The sequence below is a fragment of the Cryptomeria japonica genome, chromosome 10 (genome assembly GCF_030272615.1).
Source record: "Cryptomeria japonica chromosome 10, Sugi_1.0, whole genome shotgun sequence".
Classification (NCBI taxonomy): domain Eukaryota; kingdom Viridiplantae; phylum Streptophyta; class Pinopsida; order Cupressales; family Cupressaceae; genus Cryptomeria; species Cryptomeria japonica.
In genome coordinates this window covers 693,517,534-693,543,371 of record NC_081414.1, presented here as the reverse complement: position 1 = coordinate 693,543,371, position 25,838 = coordinate 693,517,534, and positions in this window count along the sequence as shown.

The window sequence follows — 25,838 nt, the reverse complement described above, 5'->3', positions numbered from 1 at the left end:
CCTTTCTTGCTTTGTAGTATGGTACAGGTCTACACTCTCATTCCCCATGGCTTCATGGTGGTTCCACAATGGGGAATGGAGTTATGCAGCCATTTACACAATCCTATCCAAAACTGGACAGTGAAAAGACAGTTTTCAAAATATTTACAAACACACACAACCTGCAAATAAAAACATAATCTAATTGCTCATAATGAAATTATTTACACCATATAAGATACTCCACATATTTTTACATGCAAATCAATCCTTTAACCAGTTTGGTTGCTTCATTCAAACTGACTGGTAACCAAAATAAAGTCACAGTCAGGTCACTTTGCTTAGGCCATACAATATCTGACATCCAACCCATTCATTTAGGGTTTTCAAATACTTATACTACCCATACCTTGGTCTATGTGCCATATTAGGGTTGTCCACGCCAACCTAAGGATTTTGGCCTCCTGGTGGAAAAGTTGCTTGACAACTTTTAAAATTTGTCATGCAACTTTTTCAACTTTTGAGCAACTTTCCCAAATTTGCTTTTCTTGACTCCTAGACCCACATTGGGCCAACCTAAGGACACCACCATGCTATAGAGGATCCTTAAACACCTCCAAGGCACACATATCCTTAATTTTCAAGAAATCCTCAATCTTGACTTATAACCCTTAAGACCTCAATTAGGACCCTAACTAGGACCTATGAGCACATGGCTCATTATTTTATATACAAAGGCTTCAAAAGAAGCATAAAACCAACAAAACAAGAAGGAGGGAGAGCTTGGAAGGGTTCTCCTACATGATACTCCCCCTCTACACACAACTAAGAAATAGAAGAAGAGATGAGAGTTGGTTCTATGCCAAGTGTCTTGAACCTTCTCTCTTCAACCCAGGTAGCTTCAGACTCAGGCTGACCTGCCCACTTCACCAAGTGTTCCATGTAGACCTAGTGTCTAGTGGACTTCTTTACTCTAGATTCCAAGATCTAATCTGCTATTGGCTTCTTCACCTATGGTAAGGCATTAACATCTAGGTCCTGCAGTACCTTGGCTTGATTCTCAGTTTGCCCTGCTATCTCACCCTTGTACATGATTAGATCAGCAATGTTAAAGACTAGTGATATAGCCAAATCTAAAGGCAGGTCAATCTTGTAAGAATTCTTACCATATTGTGACAGGATTCTACAAGGTCCTACCCTTCTCATTTGCAGTTTGGTAGGCTTACCATTTTGCATCCTAGCTTTGCTCAAATGGACCATCACATAGTCACCCACCTTAAACTGAACTTCTCTCCTTTTCTCATCCATTTTTGCTTTCAACTTTTGAGTGGATTCAAGAATGGCCTTCTTAACTTGCTCTTGGACTTCCTTGATGGTTTGAGTGAAGTCCTCTGCTTGTCCACTCTTCATCTCCAAACTACCAAGGTCTCTTAACTCACATACTCCTCTTGGATGTCTGTCATACACAACCTCAAAAGGACTTTTACCAGTGGTCCTATTCACACTGTCATTATATGCATATTCTAATTTAGGAATGATTAGGTCCCATGTCTGACCATATTCCTTAGTTAAACACCTCAACAAGTTGCCTAACACCCTATTGATGACTTCAGTTTGACCATCTGTTTGTGGATGGTAAGCTGAGCTAAATGACAAGTTAGTTCCTAGTCTCCTCCATAATGTTTGCCAAAAATGACCCATGAACTTGTTGTCCTTGTCTGAAACAATGCTTAAAGGGAGTCCATGAATTCTAACAATCTCCTTAAAGAAGAGATGTGCAACATAGCTTGCATCACATGTAGTCCTACATGGAATGAAATGGCTCATCTTGGAAAATCTATCTACTACCACATAGATGTTGTCCATACCTATCTTTGTCTTGGGAAGTCCTACTACAAAGTCCATGCTTATGCATTCCCAAGGTCTGTTTGGGATCGGCAATGGTTGATAGAGACTAGGATTGCTTGATGCTCCTTTTGCTCTTTGACACACACCACATTGCTCCACATACCTCTTCACATCTCTTGGAAACTTTGGCCAATAATAGTACCTCTGTACTAAATCCAAGGTTTTGTTGACTCCAAAGTGTCCACTCAAACTACCATTGTGTTTCTCTTGAATGAGGTTTTCCCTCATGGATCCTCTGGGTACACACAACTGATTACCCTTGAACAAGAGACCATTTTGGAGAGTGTAATCTACATACTCACCATGGAAATGGTTCTCAAACTCCATGCAAACCTTGTAAGCTGATGAGAAGTCTTCATCTCCTTCATAGAGGTCCTTGAATCCTTCTATTCCCATGCTCTGCAACTATAGTTCTTGAACTGTCAACAACTTCCTGCTTAATGCATCTGCCACCTTATTAAGTTGCCCCTTCTTATGCTTGATGGTGAAGGTGAAGGATTGGAGATATTCCATCCATTTCAATTGCCTATTGCTAAGCTTCTCTTGAGTGTTAATATAACTCAATGTCTGGTTGTCTGTGAACACCACAAATTCTTTTGGAAGTAGGTAATGCCTCCATTTCTTTAAAGATTGCACTAATGCATACAGCTCTAGGTCATAGGCTGAGTACTTCTTCTTTGCTTCATTAAGCTTCTCACTGAAAAATGCCACAGGTCTTCCCTCTTGACTCAATACACCACCTACTGCAATTCCACTTGCATCACACTCCAATGTGAACAGCTTATCAAACGTAGGTAGGAGAAGGATAGGTTTTGTGGCTACTTCTTGCTTTAATAATTGAAATGCTTTGTCAGCCTGCTCAGTCCATTTAAACTTAGTTTTAAGGCCTCCTTTTATGGTTTCAAGGACTGGTGCACATATGCCACTGAAGTTCCTCACAAATTTCCTATAGAATTGAGCTAATCCATGGAAACTCCTTACCTCAGTCCCTGTTCTAGGTGCAAGCCAATTCAAGATTGCCTCCACTTTGCTTGGATCCATCTTCAAGGTCCCCTTAGACACCACAAATCCTAAGTAGACCAGCTCTTGCTTCAAGAAGTCACACTTCTCTAGGTTGATGGATAACTTCTCCTCATGCAACCTCTCTAAGACTAACCTCAAATGCTCAAGGTGCTCCTCTTTGGTTTTGCTATAGATGAGAATGTCATCTAGGTACACCACCACAAATCTGCCTATGAAGTCTTTCAACACCTCATTCATCAACCTCATGAAGGTGCTCAGATAATTGGTGAGTCCAAATGGCATCACAAGCCATTCATACAATCCTTCTGTGGTCTTGAAAGCAGTCTTCCACTCATCACCCTCCTTAATTCTTATATGGTGATAACCACTTTTAAGGTCTAGCTTGGTAAAATACATAGCACCTCCTAGACAGTCCATCAAATCCTCTATTCTAGGAATAGGAAACCTATACCTTATGGTGATCCTATTGATTTCCCTTGAGTCAGTGCAAAGTCTCCACTTACCTCCTTTTTTGGATGCTAGCACTACCGGGACTACACTTGGGCTGATGCTATTCTTAACCAGTCCTTGTTCCAATAACTCCTACACTTGCCTTGCTACTTCCTTATTCTGATCAAGTGTGAGCTTATATGTTGCCTTGTTAGGTAGGGATGCTTTGGGAATAAATTCTATCTGATGGCTTATAGACCTTCTAGGTGGGAGTGTTGTAGGTGCTCCATCACTCACTATGTCCTTATACTCTTGCAACATGTGCTTCACCTCCTTGGGTACTTCTACCCTTAACTTGTCTACTGCCTCCTTTGGTTTCACAAAGATGGCACACTTCACTGTCTCCTCCTCATGTAGCAAGTTTAAGAACTCTTTACCAGTAGCCATTAATACACTAGGTGTTCTTGAAGTGCCCTCTTCATTCTCTATCAAAGACTAAATCTTAAAGGTCTTGCTATCCTTCTTGAATGATATGGAGTTCTCCTCTCCATCATAGATCACCTTCCTATCAAATTGCCAGGGTCTTCCTAGTAGTAGATGACATGCATCCATAGGCAACACATCACAAAGGATCTTATCCTTGTATCCTCCAACAGAAAATTCTACCCAAGTCTGTTCATTGACTAGCACACTCTGCTCATGATTCAACCATGTCACCTTGTATGGGTTATTGTGGGGTATCCTTGTAAGTTTCAACTTCTTGGTTGCCTCCTCTGATATTATGTTATCAGTTGACCCTGAATCAACTATCACCTTGCACACTTTACCAAGTATCTTGCATCTCACCCTAAACAATGCTCTCATATGCTTAGGTTCACTCTTGACTGGCTGTCTTATCAAGACCGTATTGAACATCATATTTTCTCCACTCTCTGATTCAATATGGTCGACCTCAAGTGTCTTGCTGCTTGATGAGTCTTCATGTGCATAAGCAACCCTCTTTCCACTATTTGATGAGGTAGGTTTGTCAGGGCATCTATATGCCGGGTGTCCTAATTGTCCACAATTGTAACACTTCATTGTTGCAAAGTAGGAGTTACCTCTACCGATACCTCTACCCCTACTTGGACCACCTTGTGCACCTCTTCCTCTAGGATGTCCTCCTCTGAGATTGGTTTCACTGCCTTGCTCAGTTAACTTGGCTTCTCCTTGGTTTCTCTGCTCATTTGCTTTGCTTTGGTAACAACCTCGGTGATTCACTTGTTCTCTACCTCTTCCTCTACCCCTATTATTAAAGTCTCCTTTCCTTTTGTTCCTCTCTTCCACCTTGACAACAAGATGATGACATTTTTGAAAAGTAGTAGGAGTCCATAGGCTTATCTCCTCTTGAATGTTCCACTTTAGGCCGCTTAGATACCTAGCCACCTTAATAGATTCATCTTCTTGGACTTTGGATCTAAGACAAAGTTTTTGAAATTCTTCGGTGTAGGAGGTCACATCAAGGTCTTTTTTCTTCAAACCTTGTCTCTTCTTATGAAGTTGGACTTCATAATCCTCTGGAAAGTAGTTCTCCTTGATCTTACTCACCATGGCCTTCCAATTGGCAATAGGTAGCTTCCCCATGCTAACCCTTTCTTCTTGCAGGTACTTTCACCATGTCAAAGTTTCTCCCCTTAATCTTGATTTGGCAACCTTAACCTTTTGAGCCTCTGTCACTCCTTCACACTCAAAGTGGTTTTCCATGCCCTCAATCCATTCCATAACAGTGTCTATGTCCATTCTTCCACTGAAATGTGGCAATCCTTCAAAAGCTTTGGTGTTCAAAGCCTTAATAGCCTTTACAAAAGGTTCTTCATTAAACAAGGGATCTGGTTCAGGAATAATGTCATCTAAGTCAATGGTTTTCTTGCCTCTATCTTTGGTGTCTTCACCCCAAGGTTCTTGTGTCCTCTGATCCACCACTTCCTGCAGCTTATCCCTTATCTCACTCATAGCTACTTCAAGGAGTTTGTTCTTCTCCTTCTGCTCTCCTACCTCTCTAGCCAGATCTGCATTAGTGACCATTCTTCTCTCCCCTACTGATTCACCAGTATATAGAGACATACACAGTCCAACAAATCTTTAACTCGCTCTGATACCAATCTGATGAGATGGGGTTTGGGATAGACTAGCCTAGTCTATGCTCTTGGATCCTTTCCTTGGATCATCTGGTGTTCTCCACACACCCTAGGGTCTCTAGGACTTCCTTTTCTTAAGGAGTCCCCTGACCTTGCCCAATCCACCCACCAATGAGTTGCAATGCTTCTGCTAAGGTCTCACCTACTCATGAGACTCAAAACCCCTTACTATGGCTAATAAGGGACAGGATTGTTCTAAACCTTCCAAGGTCTTATAAAGGTTATATCAGGTCTAATTCATGGTCTTTCCACCCATTCATGTGCCCCCAAGAAGTTTCAAGACTCCAACCCCTTACCGATTTCACTATTTTGTGTTTTTGCTTACAAAATAGGGCTACAAGGATTAGGACCAATTAGGCCTCCTACCCGGTCCTTTAGGGCTCCCTCTCACAAATGATGGACAAACAACCCAGACTCCAAAAATGGACTACCATTCATTTGTCAAGGGCTCAAGGATTTTCTAGGTTTTAGGCCTCCAAATGGTCGTACAGTGCCCTAGGTAGATTTTAAGGTTTTTAAGGGTTTTTAGGACCTGCCAGGGACACAGTGCAGGTTTGTTGTTATTGCTACCTTGTCTAGATTGGTGGAAGCTTCTCCTTCACACCAATGGTACTTCACTCACCCCTCTCCAACTCCTCCAAAGAGTGCTGTCTTCTCTAACCAACCTTTCTCTCCAAGACCTCTACAACTTAACTCTTCCTAGCTGGGCACTGTTCAGTCTTGCCTAGAATTGGGTCTCTTGATGGCCTCCTTACATTTTCAAGGGACCTACTTGATTTTTAGTATGGTACAAGGTCTGCACTCTCATTACCCATGGCTTCATGGTGGTTCCACAATGGGGAATAGAGTTATGTAGCCATTTACACAATCATGTCCAAAACTGGACAGTGAAAAGATAGTTTTCAAAATATTTACAAACACACACAACCTACAAATAAAAACCTAATATAATTTCTCATAATGAAATTATTTACACCATAGAAGACACTCCACATAGTTTTACACACAAATCAATCCTTTAACCAGTTCGGTTGGTTCATTCAAACTGACTGGTAACCAAAATACAGTCACAATCAGGTCACTTTGCTTAGGTTCTACAATATCTAACATCCAACCCATTCATTTAGGGTTTGAAAATAGTTATACTACCCATAACTTGGTCTATGTGCCATATTAGCGTTGTCCATGCCAACCTAAGGATTTTGGCCTCCTGGTGGAAAAGTTGCTTGACAACTTTTAAAAGTTGTCATGCAACTTTTTCAACTTTTGAGCAACTTTCCCAATGTTGCTTTTCTTGACTCCTAGACCCACATTGGGCCAACCTAAGGACACCACCATGCTATAGAGGACCCCTAAACACCTCCAAGGCACACATACCCTCAATTTTCAAGAAATCCTCAATCTTGACTTATAACCCTTAAGACCTCAATTAAGACCCTAACTAGGACCTATGAGCACATGGCTCATTATTTTATATACCAAGGCTTCAAAAGAAGAATAACACCAAAAAAACAAGGAGGGAGAGCTTGGAAGGGTGCTCTTGCACTAGTTAGGTGGGTATTTTGTGAGGGAGGAAGGGGAGGTTTAGTGGTTGGAGCTGGTGGAGATGGCCAGGTTGGCGAGGTGATAGCAGTTGTGGGTGGGACGAAGGAGTTCAAGCGGCCGACCTAGAGGAGGAGACCAAATGTATTACCTCCATGTATGCCTATGATAGGGATAGGCATGGGTGGGACCATGACACAAGTACCTATTCAGGTCTAGGTACCCACCCACTGACAGGACTCACAGATTAGGTCCCTACAGATCATAGTGCAACAGCTTCAGGCACAGGTATTGGGTTAGTAGCGCCAGATTACCGCAAAGAGGGATATGGAGAGAGAGCATCAGGGGCAAGTAGAGGAGCTTGCAAAGAGACTACAAAGAGAGACAGTTGCTGCCCTGGTATGAGACACATTGAGGGAGATACGGTACACTACCATGGTAGTTGAGTACTATAGGTGGCTGTATGAGGATCTAGTCACCAGAGAGCAGAGGGCTCCTAGTTTTACTACTAGTCAATCATCTTGGAGTCAGTTGAGGACAAGGAGCAGAGATGTTACAGGGCCTTCTCGACGTGATCTACTCAGAGATCCAGGAGTTGGGACATCTACCGCAATACCATCATCCTCAAGAGATAGTCATGCCTGAGAGACTTGTCTCAATTTGTATTTTGATCATTGTGTTGTATTTTGATAGACATGACATCCTTTGTATATTTTGACCATTTTTGAGATATATATATGACACTGATTTTCTGATCCACATGTGATGTGTTTATGGATGATGATTTATGCATTGATATGATGGTTCTATGATAATGATGTGATTCTTAGATTAATGCTTTTGATTTGATATTGATTGATATGATTGATGATGAAGATGTAACGATATAATGATAGGTTTTTGTGATGACCTATTTGATTTGTGAGATGTATCTTGAAAATGAGATGTGTGATAATGATATGATAACCTTAACCTAACCTTAACCCATGTGTTTGAAAGAGTATTCTCCTATGCCTTGCTCTTTGATTTTCATCTTTTGTTTGAAATCCATGGATAAAGATTTGAGCTTTTCTTGATGATGATCTAATGCTGAGGGAGTTTGAGCTTCCCTGTTATGTGGAACCAAGTTGTCTTGGGCTGCCCCCATAGCATTTCAATGTTGAAAGGGGTTATTATCTGCTGATATGGAAATCTCCTACCCATTATATGGGAATTTGACACACTTGTGGTAAGTTGATGGTACCACTTGCATTTCATGTATCCAAGGACAACCTAATAAAATATTGTATGTGAGGTCTATGTCTAAGACTTGGCACTTGGTGTCTCTTTGTATTGGTCCTACCTGAATAGGCAGTATCATTGTTCCCTTGGATGATCTCTCTTCATCATCATATGCCTTGATGGTGATTTTTTTGTGTGGATCAATAGACTGCTCAGAGAAGCCTAATGTACGGATAAGTTTTAAGGTACAGATATTGAGACCAGCTCCTCCATCTATTAATACTCTTTTAACTCGATATTTTTAGACTAAGACTTCAATATGAAGGGGAGTACTATGTGGATGGCTCAAAGAGATATTATCATATTTAGAAAAGGTGAGATTATGAGGCCCTATCATGTGAGCCACCATGGCTTGAAATTTGTCAATATCCAGATCTTGAGGTACATTTGTTTCAACCAGTTCTTGTTCCAGGATGTCCTTATGTTTTGGAAAGAGTTTGAGTAACTCGAGTATGGATATTTGAGTAGGCATTCTCTGCAGTTGACTTACCAAATCATATTGAGTCTTGGGGATAGTGGTTGATGTTGATGTATGCCCTTTCAAAACATATTTTTGAGCTCGATTTGTCACATTGATTGATGTATGGTCTTGTTTGTCTTTGATCTTTATGACGTTTATTTGATCATCCTCTATTGATATGTGATTGATAGTTTTGTTGTACATATGATTTATGCGAGCTCCTCGTGTATCATTTGATGATGAAGCTCCTTGTTTGTTGTAATTTGGAAGAGGATTTTTAAAGGCATCATGACCACCATTAATTTTGAGACCATCAACTATTAAATCACCTCGATTGATCATGTCTTGAACAATGTAATTAAGCCTCATGCAATCATTTGTGTGATGTCCTTTGTTTCGATGAAAATCACATAAATGTGAGTCATTCCACCAAGGTGGTTTGATCTGAGGTTCAAAATTGTTTATGGCTGGTAATGTGATGATCTTGTTTCCCGGGAGTTCTCGGAATGTTGATTCTAAGGATTGCCCCAATGGTGTGTAAATGTGTCTATTTGGAAAATTGTTGGTGTTACCCCTCGGATTTGGATTAGGTCCTCAATTTGTGTTATTGCCTTGGGTATTGTTGGTGGTGTTTGTAGTTGAAGGTCCCTGATTGGTATTTGGTGGATAAGTGTTAGTGCCTTGGTTAACACCTTTTTGATTCTTGGTAGCTTGAGGATTACCTAATAAAGCCAATACTAGTTGTTTGGACTTCATATCATTAGCATCAATTCCTCCCTCATTAACAGCATTTTTGTTTCAGGTCTAGAATCTAGATTTGTCTAAGTTGTTATTGTTGTTCTAATTGTTAAAGTGAGAGTTGGAGGAATTAGTTCCTTCTTTGAAGAACTTCAATGTTCCCTTCTTGACAAATGCTTCCTCTACTTGGATTTCATTTTTGATTAACTTGGCAAACGATGGTATGCATTGGAGCTTGAGTATGTAACTCTTCTCACTATTCATATTATTGATGAAAATTTCCATATTTTCTTTTTTAGGCACATCTTGAGGATATCTCGAAACCATACATCTCCAATGTTGAAGAAACACCATGAATGTTTCATTGTTTTTTCTACTTGGTATTACATACATCCAACATGGTGATTACATGTTGAATATTGTAGGAGTATTGAGTGATAAATTTATTGACCAACTCATCAAAGGATTTGATAGGAGGTGTAATTTTAGATAACCACTCCATTGTTTGTCCTCCCAAACTTCTTGGGAATAGCCTCATCAAATAAGTGTCATCGTAGGCAAATTCAAGGATCATGGTACAAAACTCCTGAAGATGATCATAGGGATCACTCTTACCATCATACTTATCATATTTGGGTATATCTAAATTCGGGGGAAAAGGTATCATGTTTAATCTCCTGTCAAAGGGGAAAGGACAAATTTCAGTTAAGGAATATCATACTGTGGTCCCCTGTTGCATGTCCTACATTTGTCTTTGAAACATTTGCATTTTTTGTGTAAGAGCAACCAGGGGCACATTTATTTGTTGAGGGAAGGGTTCTTCCCTCTCATTATCTCTAGTTTGGGTATGGGTGTTTTCTGGTATGTTATATTGTTCAGGTATGTTTTGTTTAGGTATGTTTTGTTCAAGGGTCATAGGTTTCCTCTTCTCTCTGTTGTTCTTGATAAGTGTAATTTCGAGACCTTGTCCTAAATATTTTAGTATCAAAATCTTTAGGAAGTCTAACTCCTTTTCTTGTTAGCATGAGCATGTATTTTTCTTTGTTAGCTTCTATGAGCCTTTTTATAAGTTTTTGAAATGAGGGGCTTTCTTGAAATTCTTGAAGGAGCTCCTCAGTGATCTTTGTTTCTTCTAGATCAGTATAATCGAACGTGTTTTATAATCTTTGACCCATACTAGACTTTGGTTGTGATTTGCTTTTCTTGTTTCATTGAGAGCGAGTGAGAGTGGGCATCTAGTAGAAACTTTCCATGACAAAGGGGACAAACTCCTCTTCTTCTTGTTGTTTGGGGGTTGGTGGTTCAAATCGAGCTATGTTATAAGTGATGCAAACTTCCAAGAAGGAAGTTGGGTTGATCTTTCCTCCACAATTCAAGTGTTGAGTGAATGTTGATTTTTGGCAAAAGGATCTGCTTCTTAATGGTTCTTTGTCAACTTCATTTAACTTGTCTTGAAGATACAAGTGCATATGATGGAGAAAGGTGCGATATGATTTGAAGAGTTGATATAGAGAAATTTGTTTCATTTGGCAAGTTTTTGAGAACTAGGTTGTTGCTTCTTCAACTTAGTTTTGTGATGAAGACTTTTTCTTCTCAAAATATGAGGAGTGGTCATACACGAGTGATCAATGGTTTCCTTTGATTTGTTTGGATTGAGATACTCCATTCGAAAACTTAATCCCATTTTATCAAATGGAGGTTTAGATGCCCCCCATGACAAAGTGCGTTGAATGATATGGAATAAGAGTTTTCCGATACAAAGACTCGATTTGACAACTTAAGTTTAAACTAAGTATGTTTTGTTGATGGAATCTATTTAATTGGTGGACCTTTTGATCAATGTGATGATGTTACTTGATCTCAATAGGATAAGTTTTATCTCTAACTATTTTTGGATTCTGACAAATGTTGTTTTGAGAATAAATTGCTTGATTGCTTGGAATACTTCTCTGATGTTCTGGTTCAAGTTTTGATTGGTGAGTTTGACTAAGAGCCCAAAATGGTACTCAAGATTGATGATAAAAATTTTCAAAAATGCTCAGTTTTTCTCTCTGTTTTTCCAAGTTTACCTATGCTCTAAGATAGAGATTGGATGCACTAAAGTGTGATCTAGATGTGCTATTAAAAGCCACCAATGCGCTAAGCTTCCTATGCTACGCGCTAAACCAGAGTTTTGAATTTTTCTTTGACCAGGATGATTACGTGCTATTATGTCCTTAATATGTGCTAATTTTTAGACTCAAAGTGCTAGAGTTTGCCGCCAATGCGCTAGGCTGATGCTTCAAAGCACCGATATGGTGTCTTAGAGTGCTAATGAAAATTTTATCAAATTTTACGACTGTTATGTGCTATTTTTAAAAATGAGTGTGATAAGTTTCAACTTGTATGCGCTAAAGTGTGCTCTAGATACACTAGGAGATTGCTCCTACATGCTAAACTGCTCTATTTGTTTTGTTTTTGGTTTTTTTGGAAATTTTCAACACTTGTTTTAATTTTGATGGATGACTTTTTGAATTTTAAATTGCAAACACTGCACGAAAAAGACAACCAATTTTGCCTATTCTAAACAAAGAGTGCATGTTCTACGAAGATGTGTTCAAATCCCTAATGTTTTCATAGGTTTGGATACAATTAAGACAATTCAGATAGACTCTTTATTCAAAGGTCATCAACAATACCATAGCCCACTAGTCTTGATACTCCGTTAGCTCAAATAGTCATGTCACCCCCTAGGGGGCACCCATTTTTTTGCCTTTTGCCAAAAATTAACCCAAAGTGAATTGATTCACAATTGGGTAGTTATCTTGGGAGATATATGGTGAGTAATCTTCAGGGTGGATTCTTCCCCACCCTTGCACTATGATATTGAGGATTTTTGGATACTGACTCAGCTCAAGGTTTCTATTACTAAAGTTTGTAATCAGGATTCCATTCAGTCTTCAGTGATAAACTCTCTCAGGAGGCTTCCCAACCTTTAGAACAAAGGCTTTACTTATCGTAAAGATACTGGGGGAAGGCTAATCACTGAGAAAAACCATTGAAGGGACTTTCATCATCCTCCACTTTTGATTATAGTGGGGTGGAACACTTGGCGATAAATTCATTTCCCACTTAGGTCATTCCCCTCTCACCGACCATTTAAATGGTGCTCTAAGAGAAACTCGGGAGGGCAGGCCTACAAAAGGATGTAAATGCTTGAATTATAGAAAGCTTAAGAGTGGTTTGGATTTTTGGTCACCCAATTAAGGGGAGAGCATATACCTTCCACTTTCGAGACAAGGCACAAAATGGTTCTCTTTAACCCTTCAATTTAGTGATTTGGTAACTTCTATTGGGAGATGTTGCTCCAAAAAAGGCACGGTGTTCTTTTTAACTCTCAAATTAGTGATTTTTTTATCTAAGTAAAGAAATCCTAGCCAACAAAGAAAATTGTTGATATGGTCAACAAAATAAATTCGATAGGGGAAGGATTTCCCTCTTTTACTTTATCTAGAATTTGGAAATGAGGTTCTTTAGCTTATGCAAAAAAATGAAGTGGAACCTTTTAAACACCAAAGGATGGTGAGGTTCATTTTAAAAATTTGCACAAATAAAATTTATCTTTGTTCTTTTTTTAATCCCAAAATGAAGTGTTTCTCTCCCTATGAAAGCAAGATTAAGGTTTTTTTGTTGTTCTTTTTAAATAACCCAAAAGGAAAATGAGTTCATTTTTATCAATAAGAAAAATGAAAAATTTCAAATAACTTAGCAAAGTTAGAAACAAGAAAACATAATCAAATGCCTAAAATAGTAAAATGAAATCTTCCAACCCTGCAAAACAGATGTTAGTGACCTGCAATAAAAACACTAGTTAGCAAAAAGAGTTTTCAAGGTGGACTTCTACAAGTCTAAGTTTGTGTCTCAGTTACAACTGTATTTTTCCTCTGTATTTGTTATGCGCTAATTTACAGACCCTACGTGCTACAGAATTGCACCAATGTGCTAACAGAAGACCTAGATGCACTACACTAGTGTATGGATGCACTGAACTGATGCCTCAAAGCGCTGAAGTTTATTAGGAATTAGCAAAAGTATTATGCGATAAGGTTATTGCGGAATGTGCTAAGTTTTGGGTCCAACGCGCTATACAGTGAGTGATATGCACCGGAAGACAGACCGGATGCGCTAAAGGATGGTACCAACATGCTAATTCATATTTTCCATGTACCTGCCATGTTATTCCTACATTAAAAATGTTTTGATAAATGGGGTTGAGCCCCACAGTGGGCACCAAAAATGTGTGCAGGAAAAGTGGTGTGATGAAACAAAAAATACGAATTTAGGACTAGTCCACACACCAATGGGACTCTTGGTGCAAGTTATGGAGTTATATGTAATAATTCAACTTCCCAAGGGATGTTCCATTGTTCTCTATCTCGCAAGACCCCTCAAGCCAATGCCTTTTCTCTCAGATCACTGAGAAAAGTGACTTAGGGATGACAATCATGAGAATGAGGGATGTTTGATTAATCTAACATGAACGCAATTCTAAATGTGCATGATATTAACAGATATGAATTAAACTAGCATGTATATGATGATAATATGAAAGGATTAGTAAAATAACTATCCCAATATGATACACTAGCTTAATATGATTATTATGATAATAGAAATGCTTCTAAAATGTTTATTAGATTAATTCTATTCAAAGAGAAACTAAATGCTTTATAAAAATGTGTATAGATTAAATGCATGAAACTTGGATATGAGTAAAATATCTATAAGTTTGATACTAAAGACTTGGATATCAAAATGGAGGAATGAGGGCTCTATTTATAGGAAAAATAGGGCAATGAAGGGTCAAGATTGGATAATCTTATCAAGGGATAGGAATGAAAGTTATCAATCCATGTTTACAATTCTCACCAATGAAATGGTGGCAATTGTCAACATAAGACTGCTTGAGAGGAGATGTAAGAAGCATTAAATTCTTGAGAAGACCTAATGGTTACCTTAGGGGGTAAGGGTTAAGGTTAGGTTAATGTTATCCATTGGACAAAGCTTTTACCCAAAGGATAAACTCTTGTGCAAGGTTTAAAGGGATAACCATGGTCAAAGCAATGAATGTTTGATGAGACCCCTAGGTTGAGTTAGAGAAAGTCTTTGATCATGCATGAGGGTTGAGTTAACCATTAATGGTTTGGAAGACTTTCAAGGTTAACTTGTTGAAGACATAAAGCCTTTAATGGTTTTCAAAGACTTTGAGGGTTTGAGGAGTGACTTCGTTTTGCTTAGGGATGTGACAATATTTAGTAGATGGGTTAGGCTAATTTAAAAGTGATTAGAAGAATCAAGAAGGGGGGTTTAGAGAGGCAAGTGGGAAATGTAGGAGAATGCAAGTGGATGGAGGGTAATTTTAATTAAAATAAATTGCTTTATTTCAACAAAAATAGATGCAATTTGCATAAATGCAAGTGGGGGATTTAAATAAATAAATTAGATTTATTTATTTGTAGTGAATAATTTAATTAAATGTAAATTTAATTAAAAAGGTTAGAAAGGGGATTTAATTAAATAAAGTGATTTATTTAATTAAATGATATGAAAGGCCAAGATGAATTTAATTAAATAAATTGAATAACTCATTTAATCAAATAGATGAATGTGAATGATTTAATTAAATTTAATTATTTAGAGGAATGAGGTTAAAATGAATATTAAATGTTCACTTAGGAAAGTGGTCATTTTTATACGTCTACAATAACCTTTGGATGTGTAGGTGCCTGTGAGGTGGTAGGGACATTGATTTTGCCATGATGTGTTGGCTCTTCATCCTATGCTTCCTCTTGATGAGGATCTCAGGTGTTGTTGAAGATGATTCACCTTTCTTGAACCCTTTAATTATGAACTCTATTTTGGGTCCTTTCCCCTTAGATTGCGTTATAGAAGCTAAGGATGATACGTGTGGATCTGCTTTGCCCTTGGTTCTTATTTCAGCCATAGTTGTCTTACCAACCGAGCCATCACTATTATCATCATCTCCAGAACTAGCAGGAAGTTGTTTCATTCTAAGATTATTTTTTAATAGCAATGCATTGGTATTCACCAGAATGGGTGAGATTCTTTGAGTGATAGACTTACTCTCCTTTTTCGACCATTGCATTGGAGGAAGTGGAGAGTCAGCAATCTTCTTTTCATAATAGACTGGGTCTATTATGTCATTAATGTCCTCCATGGTCATTGGGATTTTTTCCAAATCTAGAATTTCAATCTGTTCTAGGATAAGACGAGTGAAATCCATTATTCTTATGTCTTCCTCATCTTGGTAATCCACCCACACATCCTCGAACCTAAAAAACATGGGTGTAGTTTCTTTTGATCTTATTCTTCATGCCACAAAAATCAAAGTTAGTTCATGCTTTGAATCTTCTCATAGTGTTCCATTGCATCTCTTCCTCCATGTTCTTGGCCTTGGGGTTAGTTAAAATTGAGTACTTGCCAATAGATTATGGGAACTTCAATCTGGTCTTATGTTTTTGTGATTGCTTTTCATGCACATAGATTAGTTGCCGACACAACTTCATGAGGATGATCTTATCAAAAGGATACCTTGGTAAAATGAAGGGTTCCCCTGAGAAACATTTGATCTGGATGTAAGTGAATGTTGGAAACTGAAGAAAAATGTATCCAAAATGAGACACCCTAGTATATGCAGCCTCTGATAATCTTTTCTTTCTAGTAGGCTTTTATCAAACATGCACTTCCACACAACAAAGAAGGCATCATTGACTCTCCTAAAATGGCTACCTTGATTCTTGATCGTGAGTTGATCATAATATTCCCACATAGGTACTAGCCTCTTGTCACCTTTGGTAGATAAACCTGGATATTGTTTCATAGAAGCATCTGCATATACCAGGTAAGAAGTCATATAGAATTTCAATGTCACTTCCTTAAATTGCACATAGAGTGCATCATTGATTTGTTCACCCCAATCAATCCTTGCAGCCCCTTTCCTAATTATAGTCATGTAATAGCACATCGAGGTTTGGAAATAATGAGTCTTTTAAATCCTTCACTCATGCCAACATGGTGACCATATCATTGTACTCCTCATTGAAGTCACTTTTATGGAAGTATTTAGGCCATCGTGAGGTGGTAGAATTCCTAGTTGCAGAGAGGTACACTGTATTAATTACTTTCTTGCATTTGACATCATTTTTCTCATAGTACTCCTGAGCACTTTCTTGAGAAGTGTCAGCCACTTCCTCGACTGAAGAACCTTTGAAATCACTGTTGAAGAAAACATTGTCCAAAGTAATAACCACATTTTGATCAGCATCCTTAACCTATCTTGTATTTGGATCAAAGTGATCTGCCACTGCAAGCACAAAATCTGGATCATGAGCTGCAACTGGGAAGGAAGCATATTTATGCAACTCATATTTGATCAAGTTTGTTAGGCAGGAAGGAGCTTTCTCAACTCGATCAATAAATTCCTACATACTAACATGACCAATTTTTGTATCTTTGATCTCCTTGATGTTTGAATCTACTGAACTCTCCAGGTACAAATTCAAGTATTTATCATACTTGTACTTCATCTTCTTTGTTGATGTTTTACCCAATGAAGATTCCAACTGACTCGAAGAAGGTTCTGATTTATCGTGAGATGGTCTTGACATCTACAAATTGTTGCATTCAACACTGAGGATTAGCTTCTTTGACAATTATCATCATCAATAAAACTAAATTTTATCAATCGGATCAAAAAATTGGACTCAAAACAAGCTTGGGATCAAAACTGTCAAAACTGGGAGGTCGGGGAAAAAAGTCTAATCTGCACCTTAGGAGTCAAAAATTGCACATCGGACTTTAAAGTCCAATGTGCAAGGGTAAAACATCTTTACTTGCATATCGAACTTTAAAGTTCAATGTGCGAATTGGGGGAAGTCATCGACACATCGAACTTTAAAGTCCAATGTGTAAGTTAGGAAAAATCATTAGCACATTAGACTTTAAAGTCTGATGTATAAAGATAAATCATTCAAAAGACCAGCACATCGGACTTGTGTTGGGGAAGGGAAATCAATTGGCATGTCGGGTTTTAAAACCTTACATGTCAATCCGATAATCTCCTCTCACATATCAAACTTTAAAGTCTAATATGTGAGGTTTAACCCTCCTGCATATCGGACTTTAAAGTCTGATATGCGGAGAGATCTCCACTCATTAGCCTGCATGTCGGGATTTATAACCTAACATGCAGGTGAGGGAAGAGGGGGAAGAAAAAAAAAAAGGGTCAGAGGGCCATCAGACATTAAATTCTGATGTGCTCTCAGACCTTGAGAGGAAGATTTCAGGAGCAATTGGATTTTTAATGTTCGATGTGCTCCTAATCGACAGAAAACCAAAAATGCCGGGGAAGAAAAGATGGAAGGGAAAAAACAAATAAAAACAAAAAAACCCTCCCTCAATCCACACGGCCAAAGAAAAATCAAATAACTGGTGAGGTGATCAAGGTTGAAAACATAATGAGAGGAGCAGGAGGGCATGCACAGAGGAGAAATCACCAAAAGAAATGAGGAAATAAGCCCCAAAAATTAATAAACAACCCCAAAAATTAGCAATAAATGCGCTCATTAATTGTTAATTGCGCAGTGGCATGTAGGACTAAAACTCTTACAAGTTGGACTTTAAAGTCTGACATGCACGAAAATGCTAAATCAACCTGCACATCAGATTTTAAAGTCCAATGTGCAGATGCAAAGATCCCCAAATCAGATCAGCACAAAGGAAAGAAAAAGGTATCCAATGTCAAAATAAATGATAAAAAATCCTCAATTATCCCGGATCTAAGTCATGGATTGTCTCAAGCTAACATTGAATTAGAAATGGCTAGGATAGAGAGTGAAACTCTTGTGAAAGAGAAAAAGAATTGAGATGGAAGCTTCAATAGCAAAAATGAAGAGAAAATTTGATTTCCTTAAATTGTAAACATTAAATAATGCTTTATTCACTGCTGGTCCATCTAATACTCAAGATGTTTCTAGTTTAGTCCCTACAACAACACAAAATATCAGTGCAAGTACTCCTACCCAAAATGTTCAAAGTACTCTGAATGACTTAAAATCTTATAGGGAAGACATGTTTCAACATGAAATCCCTTTGAAGGAAGGTGTGAAGCCTTTCAAACAAAAGCAAAGGCCAATTAAGCCAACCTTGGTGCCTAAAATGGAAGAAGAACTGGTCAAGCTAAGGGATGATGGAATCATTAAGCCTATTAGACATTTATCATGAGTGTCTAACTTGGTACATGTAAGAAAGAAGAATGGAGATATTAGATTGTGTGTTGATTTTAGAAATCTGAATATATCTTCATTGAAAGACAATTATACATTACCTAATATAGAAGCAATGTTGCAGAGGGTCACAGGGTGTGAAATTTTGTCTAAGATTGATGGATTTTCTGGTTATAACCAAGTAATGGTTAAAGAATATGATCAATTCAAGACAACATTTACTACACCTTGGGGGACTTATGTTTATGTAAGGATGTCATTTAGGTTGACAAATGCAGGATAAACATTCCAAAGATCTATGGACGTTGCATTTCCTGACATTATAAATATATTCTTGGTTGTATATCAGGATGATATAATAACATATTCTAAGAAGAAAGGTGATCACTGTGATCATCTTGAAAAAATATTTAATAGAGTTGTTGACTATGGAATACATTTGAACCTGAAGAAATATTCTTTTGGGGTGATTGAGGGTAGACTACTGGGTCACATTGCTTCAAAAGATGGTGTGAGAATTGACCCAGAAAGGGTAGCAATAATTGATAAAGTCCCTCAGCCCAAGATAGTGAAAGGTATCTAGTCTTTCTTTGGGCAGATTAATTTCCTCAGAAGGGTTGTTACTAACTTTGCATAAATTGGTAGACCTATTTATAAGTTGCTAAAAAAGGGTGCAAAGTTAGACTGGGAAGGAGAGCCAGCCAAGGTATTCTAAGAAATCAAACAAGCTATGAAAAATGTACCTGTTTTGAAGACATCTGATTATGGAAAATCTATGCAAATATTTTTTTTTGCATCTTTTCATACTGTTGTTGTAGTCTTGCTACAAAATAACTCAGAGGATTTTGAACAACCCATAGCATTTTTTAGTAAATCTTTGCAAGCCGCAAAGTTGAAGTATGACTTTAATGAAAAGCAGGCTTATGCACTAGTAAAGGTAGTGAAGGCTTTTAGGAGTTATTTGATGGGAGCAATAGTGGATGCAGATGTGCCTAGTGATGTAGTCACAAACATCTTCAAACAGTAGGAAGTATTTAGGAGGAAATGTAGATGGATCAAGAGGATCCAAGAATTTAATATTGACATCCAGATCACTAAGTTGGTGAGAGGACAAGGATTGGCCAAATTAATGTGTCAAAGAAACCTGTGCCAATCAGATAAATGTTATAGAAGAATAACACATAGCTTATCTTTGTGATATGGATAACTATGAATGGTATGTGGACATAATATGCTACTTATAAAAGATCAAATGTCCTGAAGGAATGAGTGATAACAAAAAGAGGACATTGAAGTTACATGCCATATAATATGTTATTGTAAATGGAAAACTCTGGTGGAGGAGCAATGCTGGTATCATGTTAAAATGTGTGAACCAAGATCAAGATTAGAAATTGCTGATAGAGATGCATAGTGGGGTCTGTGGAGGGCATTATATGGAGAAAGCAACTACACATAAAATATTCAGAGTTGGGCTTTGGTGGCCAACAATATTCAAGAACGTATACCAGTTAATCAAAAAATATGCTCCATGCCAGAGGTTTTCAGTAAATTTTCCATTGAAACTTGTAAATGTGAAGGCTCCATTTCAACGATGGGGAATAGACTTTATTGGACAAATAGCATGTAAATCCAGTGGTGGTCACTCTTGGATCTTAGTGGATATGGATTATTTTACTAAATATGTTGAAGCTATACCAACTAGAAAAGAAAAAAGTAAGGTGGTGATTGATTTTCTCACAGATAATATATTGACCAGATTTAGATGTCCAAAAAGAAAAGTTTTTTACAATGCCATGAGTTTTAGGTCAGATGAATATGAATATTTTGCAGTAAGTATGGTATCCAAATCCCATACTCATCACCTTACCACCCATAGGAAATGGACAAGCTGAATCAAGCAATCATTAAAAGAATCTTGGAGAAAAACAAGAAAGCTTGGGATTCAAAGCAAAAGTTGGCGGTTTGGGCAAACAGGGTAACAGTTAAAAAGGCAATAAGATGTGCTCCTTTTGACTTGGTGTACGGTATACATGCAAGGCTTCCCCAAAATAATCTGATGTAGATGTATAAGTTTGTCCAAACTTATAATGATGATATAGATGATGATATGCATTTGAGGCTTGAAGCTCTGATAGAGTTAGATGAAACTAGAAGAGAAGATAATACCAGAAATGCAAAATTGCAGATGCAAGTAAAGAACTTGTATGATAAAAGAACAGATGCAAGAAACTTTTAGGTTTATGATTTAGTTCTAATGTGGAATGTTAGGATAAAAGATAAAGGAAAATATGGCAAGTTTGATGCCATTTGGCCTGGCCCATATCTGATCTAGAGCAAGTGGGGAGAAGATTCATATTTTCTCTAAGATATAAATGGTGATACTCTTGAATTGCCTATTCATGGACAATTCTAGAAGCTCTACTTTTCTTAAAGTAGCTATTTTCCATGAGAATTAGCTCAGGTCATGTATATAAGTAAAGTAGTTTCCTTTTCTGTTCGAGTTGCTTTGTCTAGGTAACTTCACTTTTGGTTTGCTCTGCAGTGGTCTACTCCACCTGATATTCTAGATTCGTGCATCATTATTGAGTAATCATCATCCCCAACTAGAGCCACTGATAGTCCTGAAAATGACTATGAAAAAAGAAATTAATGCTTTAGTAAAAATATTGGTCATTTTGGATTAATTTTGCTCTCTCTCATGTGTTTCAAGCATTGGGTTTAGGGTTCCATGCATTTTGATTAAGTCTAGTTACTAATCCCCTTAAGCCTATTATAATTCTTCATTACCTTTTTCACTTAAGGTTGAGGGTCATATTCATCGTCAAGAGGGGGTCATGTTTCTTGTCCTAGGCATTTTAATTTTCTATGTCGGGCCCTTATTGTTTTTTCCTAAGTTTGAATATTAATATTTCTTGTGGGCGGGCTGCCTTTAATATTTTAGCCTATGCCTAATTAATTTTCCTAAGTTCAACATTAATTTTTATGTGGCGTCTTTGTTTAACAGTTGGGTTACTAAAAGATCCTATTATTTGCACGTGTTTTAATGAACAAAGATATTTTAATCTCAGTCAAAAGATGCTCAATCATTAGGTGGTTAAGACTGGCAGACACCGTGGCTGGGAGATATGGCTTGAATAGATCCAACAGCTCTTGCAAACCCATAGTGGGAGATGCTTAGAGTTTATGGATCGTGGCATCGCAAGATGATGCCACGTGTCCAAAACGGGCCTAAGTAAGACGAATGGTGGGGGCGCTGACTGAGGTGAGGTGGAGGGTGAGTTGGAGATGTCACGCCATACCTTTCACGAGCCCACTTGCCACATGTAATGGTCAATGTCAGATTGACCAATGTTGTTTTTGTGGTTTGCCAGTAGGGAGTCAATCAACGGTGAAGATTAAAACTTGATTCAAATATAGTTTCAAGTCATTTCTTTACTCGTGTGAGTAGTAATGGAAGATGAAACGGTGATGCTTCACTCCAGAACAATAATAAAAGCATTTTTAGAGCTATTTCTGACTTACAATGCGGTTCAAAGGTGATCAAAAGGTGACTCCTAAGCTGAAGAAGATTGGTATGAGTCCTCACAATGCAGAATTAGATTTCATCTGGTGTGTACAAAGTTTTAAGTTGCTAAATCCTTCTTTGTTTTTAGAGTTGTTGAAAGTGCAAATTGTATGAAATAATAGTGAAAAGATTGTGAATTTCTCTAGAGTTTTAAAATTTAGTAAAAGGGGGTGAGAATTCACACTTTTCTATGTTGAAATTAATAAGTCTTGTGTTAAGCCCTAGTTTCCATTTTCCTTCGGTGGTTAATTGTTAAGAAGCCCTAGTTAAGTGGGATGGCTCCCCTGCAAAACTACTTAGGACAGACAGTATTTGAAGAGGAATATTTTTATGATTTTCTTTATCAATTGAATCCCTTGACAAATGATAAATATCAAGGGTAGAGACATGTACAAGGCAAAACCCTAGGAGAGGGGTTAACTGATAAAGCATTTAACATTGCGGATGCAAGGGTACAAATGACTGGAGTGGCAATGTTTAAGTTGTGGTATGGATAGAGAAATTTGCAATTCCTATTTTCAAGTGCCTTGAAATATGACTCCTCCTTCCAACTCATTTGGCAAAAATAGGAGATACAACATCATAGCCCTAGTTTAGAGGAGCCTTTTCCTATTGGTTCTTTTTCCAAGTATTTGCACGCCACTTTCTTTTCCCTATGTCAGATTTTGGGGTTCAACCCTATTATAGTCATACCACTAGATTTTATGTATATGGCTATAAAAATTCAACATCCTAATTTTATAGTGTTTTTTTACTTTGCCTTGTACCTTGAAGAGAAGATTCATGATGTGTTGCAAGATATTAAGAATGGTGTAATTGACACTCATTTCTATTGGTATTCATTGTTAATGCACATATTCTTTTATAGAAATGCAGATTATTTTGAAGATACCATGAATCTCAAGAGAACAGTTGATAATATTGAAGTGTTAGTGCAACTTGGGAGTATGGGCATGTCTTGGGACAGGCAGGAAGCCAGTTTTGTCAGGTTTGATAATAGTTTTGCTTCTAGATTGAGGCAGAGATTAACAGTAAATCCACCAAGGATTCCCATGCAGCTGCATGATTTTGTAAGACTAAAGGAAAGGCTACCACTTTTGAAAATTGAGAACAACTAGGGGGACATCATCCCTTATCATGTTAGCATAGTTATGGGAGTTTATGGTTTCCCTGGCCAACCACATGTATTACCTTTTATTGTTCCTTTGAGGTTAGGTTTTGTTGAAGTACTGTGGCAAATAGGTTGTATACACGATAAGGAGTTGAAGGGTAGAGGCAAAGGGACTATTTTCCCTGATTATACTGGCATTCCATACTTTGATATTATAAAAGGGAGATATGTGCATTTTGACAAGATTTTTGCACCATATCACTTAGGGGTTAGCATAGTCAGACATAGTGACTCAAAGGGGTTTTACAATATTTCCAGGGAAATAATAAAAGGAAGCCCATTGCCCCATGAGCATAATTTTCCTGAGGATATAATAAGAAATGAATTTGATTTCATGACTTGGGATTGGAGGAAGGAGAAATAGATACTTTTAGGAAGCTATGGGCTATAGTGCGAAAATGGATCCTAGCTATGATCCAGTAAAACATTTCACTCCATTTTGTGCCAAAGTTAATTTTTTCATTGACAATTTTGATGAACTAACTCTTGCATTAAAGGAAAAGAGAACTAGACTTGAGGAAATCCACGGTCGCAAGTTGAGAGAAGAAATGTACAACAACCTACACCCATCACACTGAAAGAAGAAAGCTTGATTCATTAGATGAGAATGAAAAAACCAAGTTCACCTCCTCCTCCACCTCATAGAACAAGTGGGATAGTAGAAGGTAGACCTAGCTATGTGCCTCCTCCAAAGGGTGGTGTTGTAATAAAAAGGCTAAGATAAGAAACAAGTAGTGAGGAGGAGAGTAGCAGTGATAGTGGAAGATTGGTGAGAAGAAAAGGAAATAAAATAATGAAGATAGATCCACCCCCAGAAACAAAAGTAAAACCTTTTAAAGGGGTCAAGATCATTGATCTTGAAGAATTAGACAAAATTCCTTCACCACCACATGTGCCTCTTTCACCTCCGAGGCAGGTTGAAGAACAAAGAGTGGAGCGGCACATGGAAGAGCAGCAAGAGGAGGATACCATTGTAGTGACAAATGCAGAGATGCATATTGGTATTCCTCCTGTGCCACCTTCTTTAGAATTAGACCTCACTCCTTTGGACATTCAGGGAAGAGATTTTAGAGATGCAAGGAATGAGGCATGTGATAGATTTAATGAGGATGAAACCTTTGTAAGAAGCCCGACATTCCTGCAATTTGTATGGAAAATGAAGATAGAGGAATATAAGAGGAGAAGTTATCAGAGAAAGGCCCAAAGGCCAGACAAGTTTGATCGAGAAAATCAGGAAGAGGTCAATAATAAAATGATGGAAGAATTAAAAGGAATTAGTGCAAATGAAGGAAGGATGATCATAAGTCAGGCCAGAGTCTTAATTTTTCTATTATGGGATATAGTTGATGCAATGGCTTTTGATGCAATTAGGAAACCAAAAGATCAACAATTTAGTTCAGAGGAAGAAGCAAGGTTGGCATTGAAAGGATCAGAATTTGTAGATGATTATGCAACCTTGGAAATATGGGCACTAGAATAGGGGCCTATAAGGCCACATCAACACTCAAGTGGACTTCATTTGTGAGGATCTAGATACTGGCATGCTAGAGGACAACATGGATAAGATAATATTTACAAGAATGTTCTTTGAATCTTTTGAAAGAGAGGTGAATCCGGTGGCAGTAAACTATACTCAATACAGAGCAAAAGATGATGAGATTATGATTTTCAAATGGCCATCAGATGAAGAATATGGTGAATGGAGTAATACTTACTTAAAGGACAAGTAAGGACTACAAATAATTAATTAGTTAACTATTTGATGTAACAGTCTAGCAGGCGTCTTTGTTTCTTTTCAGTAGTTACTTTTTGGACGTGACCAACAACAAGGTGGGCCTATCTTAGATCTTCATCGACAACCACAAAAGGGGATAAAGTGCATAAAGTGTCAAGATGAATCAGTTGCAGATATTTGGTGTTGGTTGTGACATCCTTAAAGGGGATATTGTGTAACAAAATTATGGGTAACCAGTCATTTTTTAACGACAGGTATCTCCTTTGGCTCGTAGCTTTTTTGCTCCCTTATTTTCTATTAAAGGAAATTCAAGCCCAAGAGACAGGGTTTCGAAATTGATCTTTGTATTTAGTTTTTTCTAAAATTCAAAGTCATAGGTTGTTGTACCAAGTTTTAGGTGGAAATGAGCAAATTATAAAGATTTTGCATAGCAATATATAAGAGTCTTGTGTCAAGTTTCTTCTAGGTCCTTGAAGGAGTTATATGTAAATTACTTTATGACAGAAATAGAAAAGTTTATTCAAATAGAAATACAATTCTGAT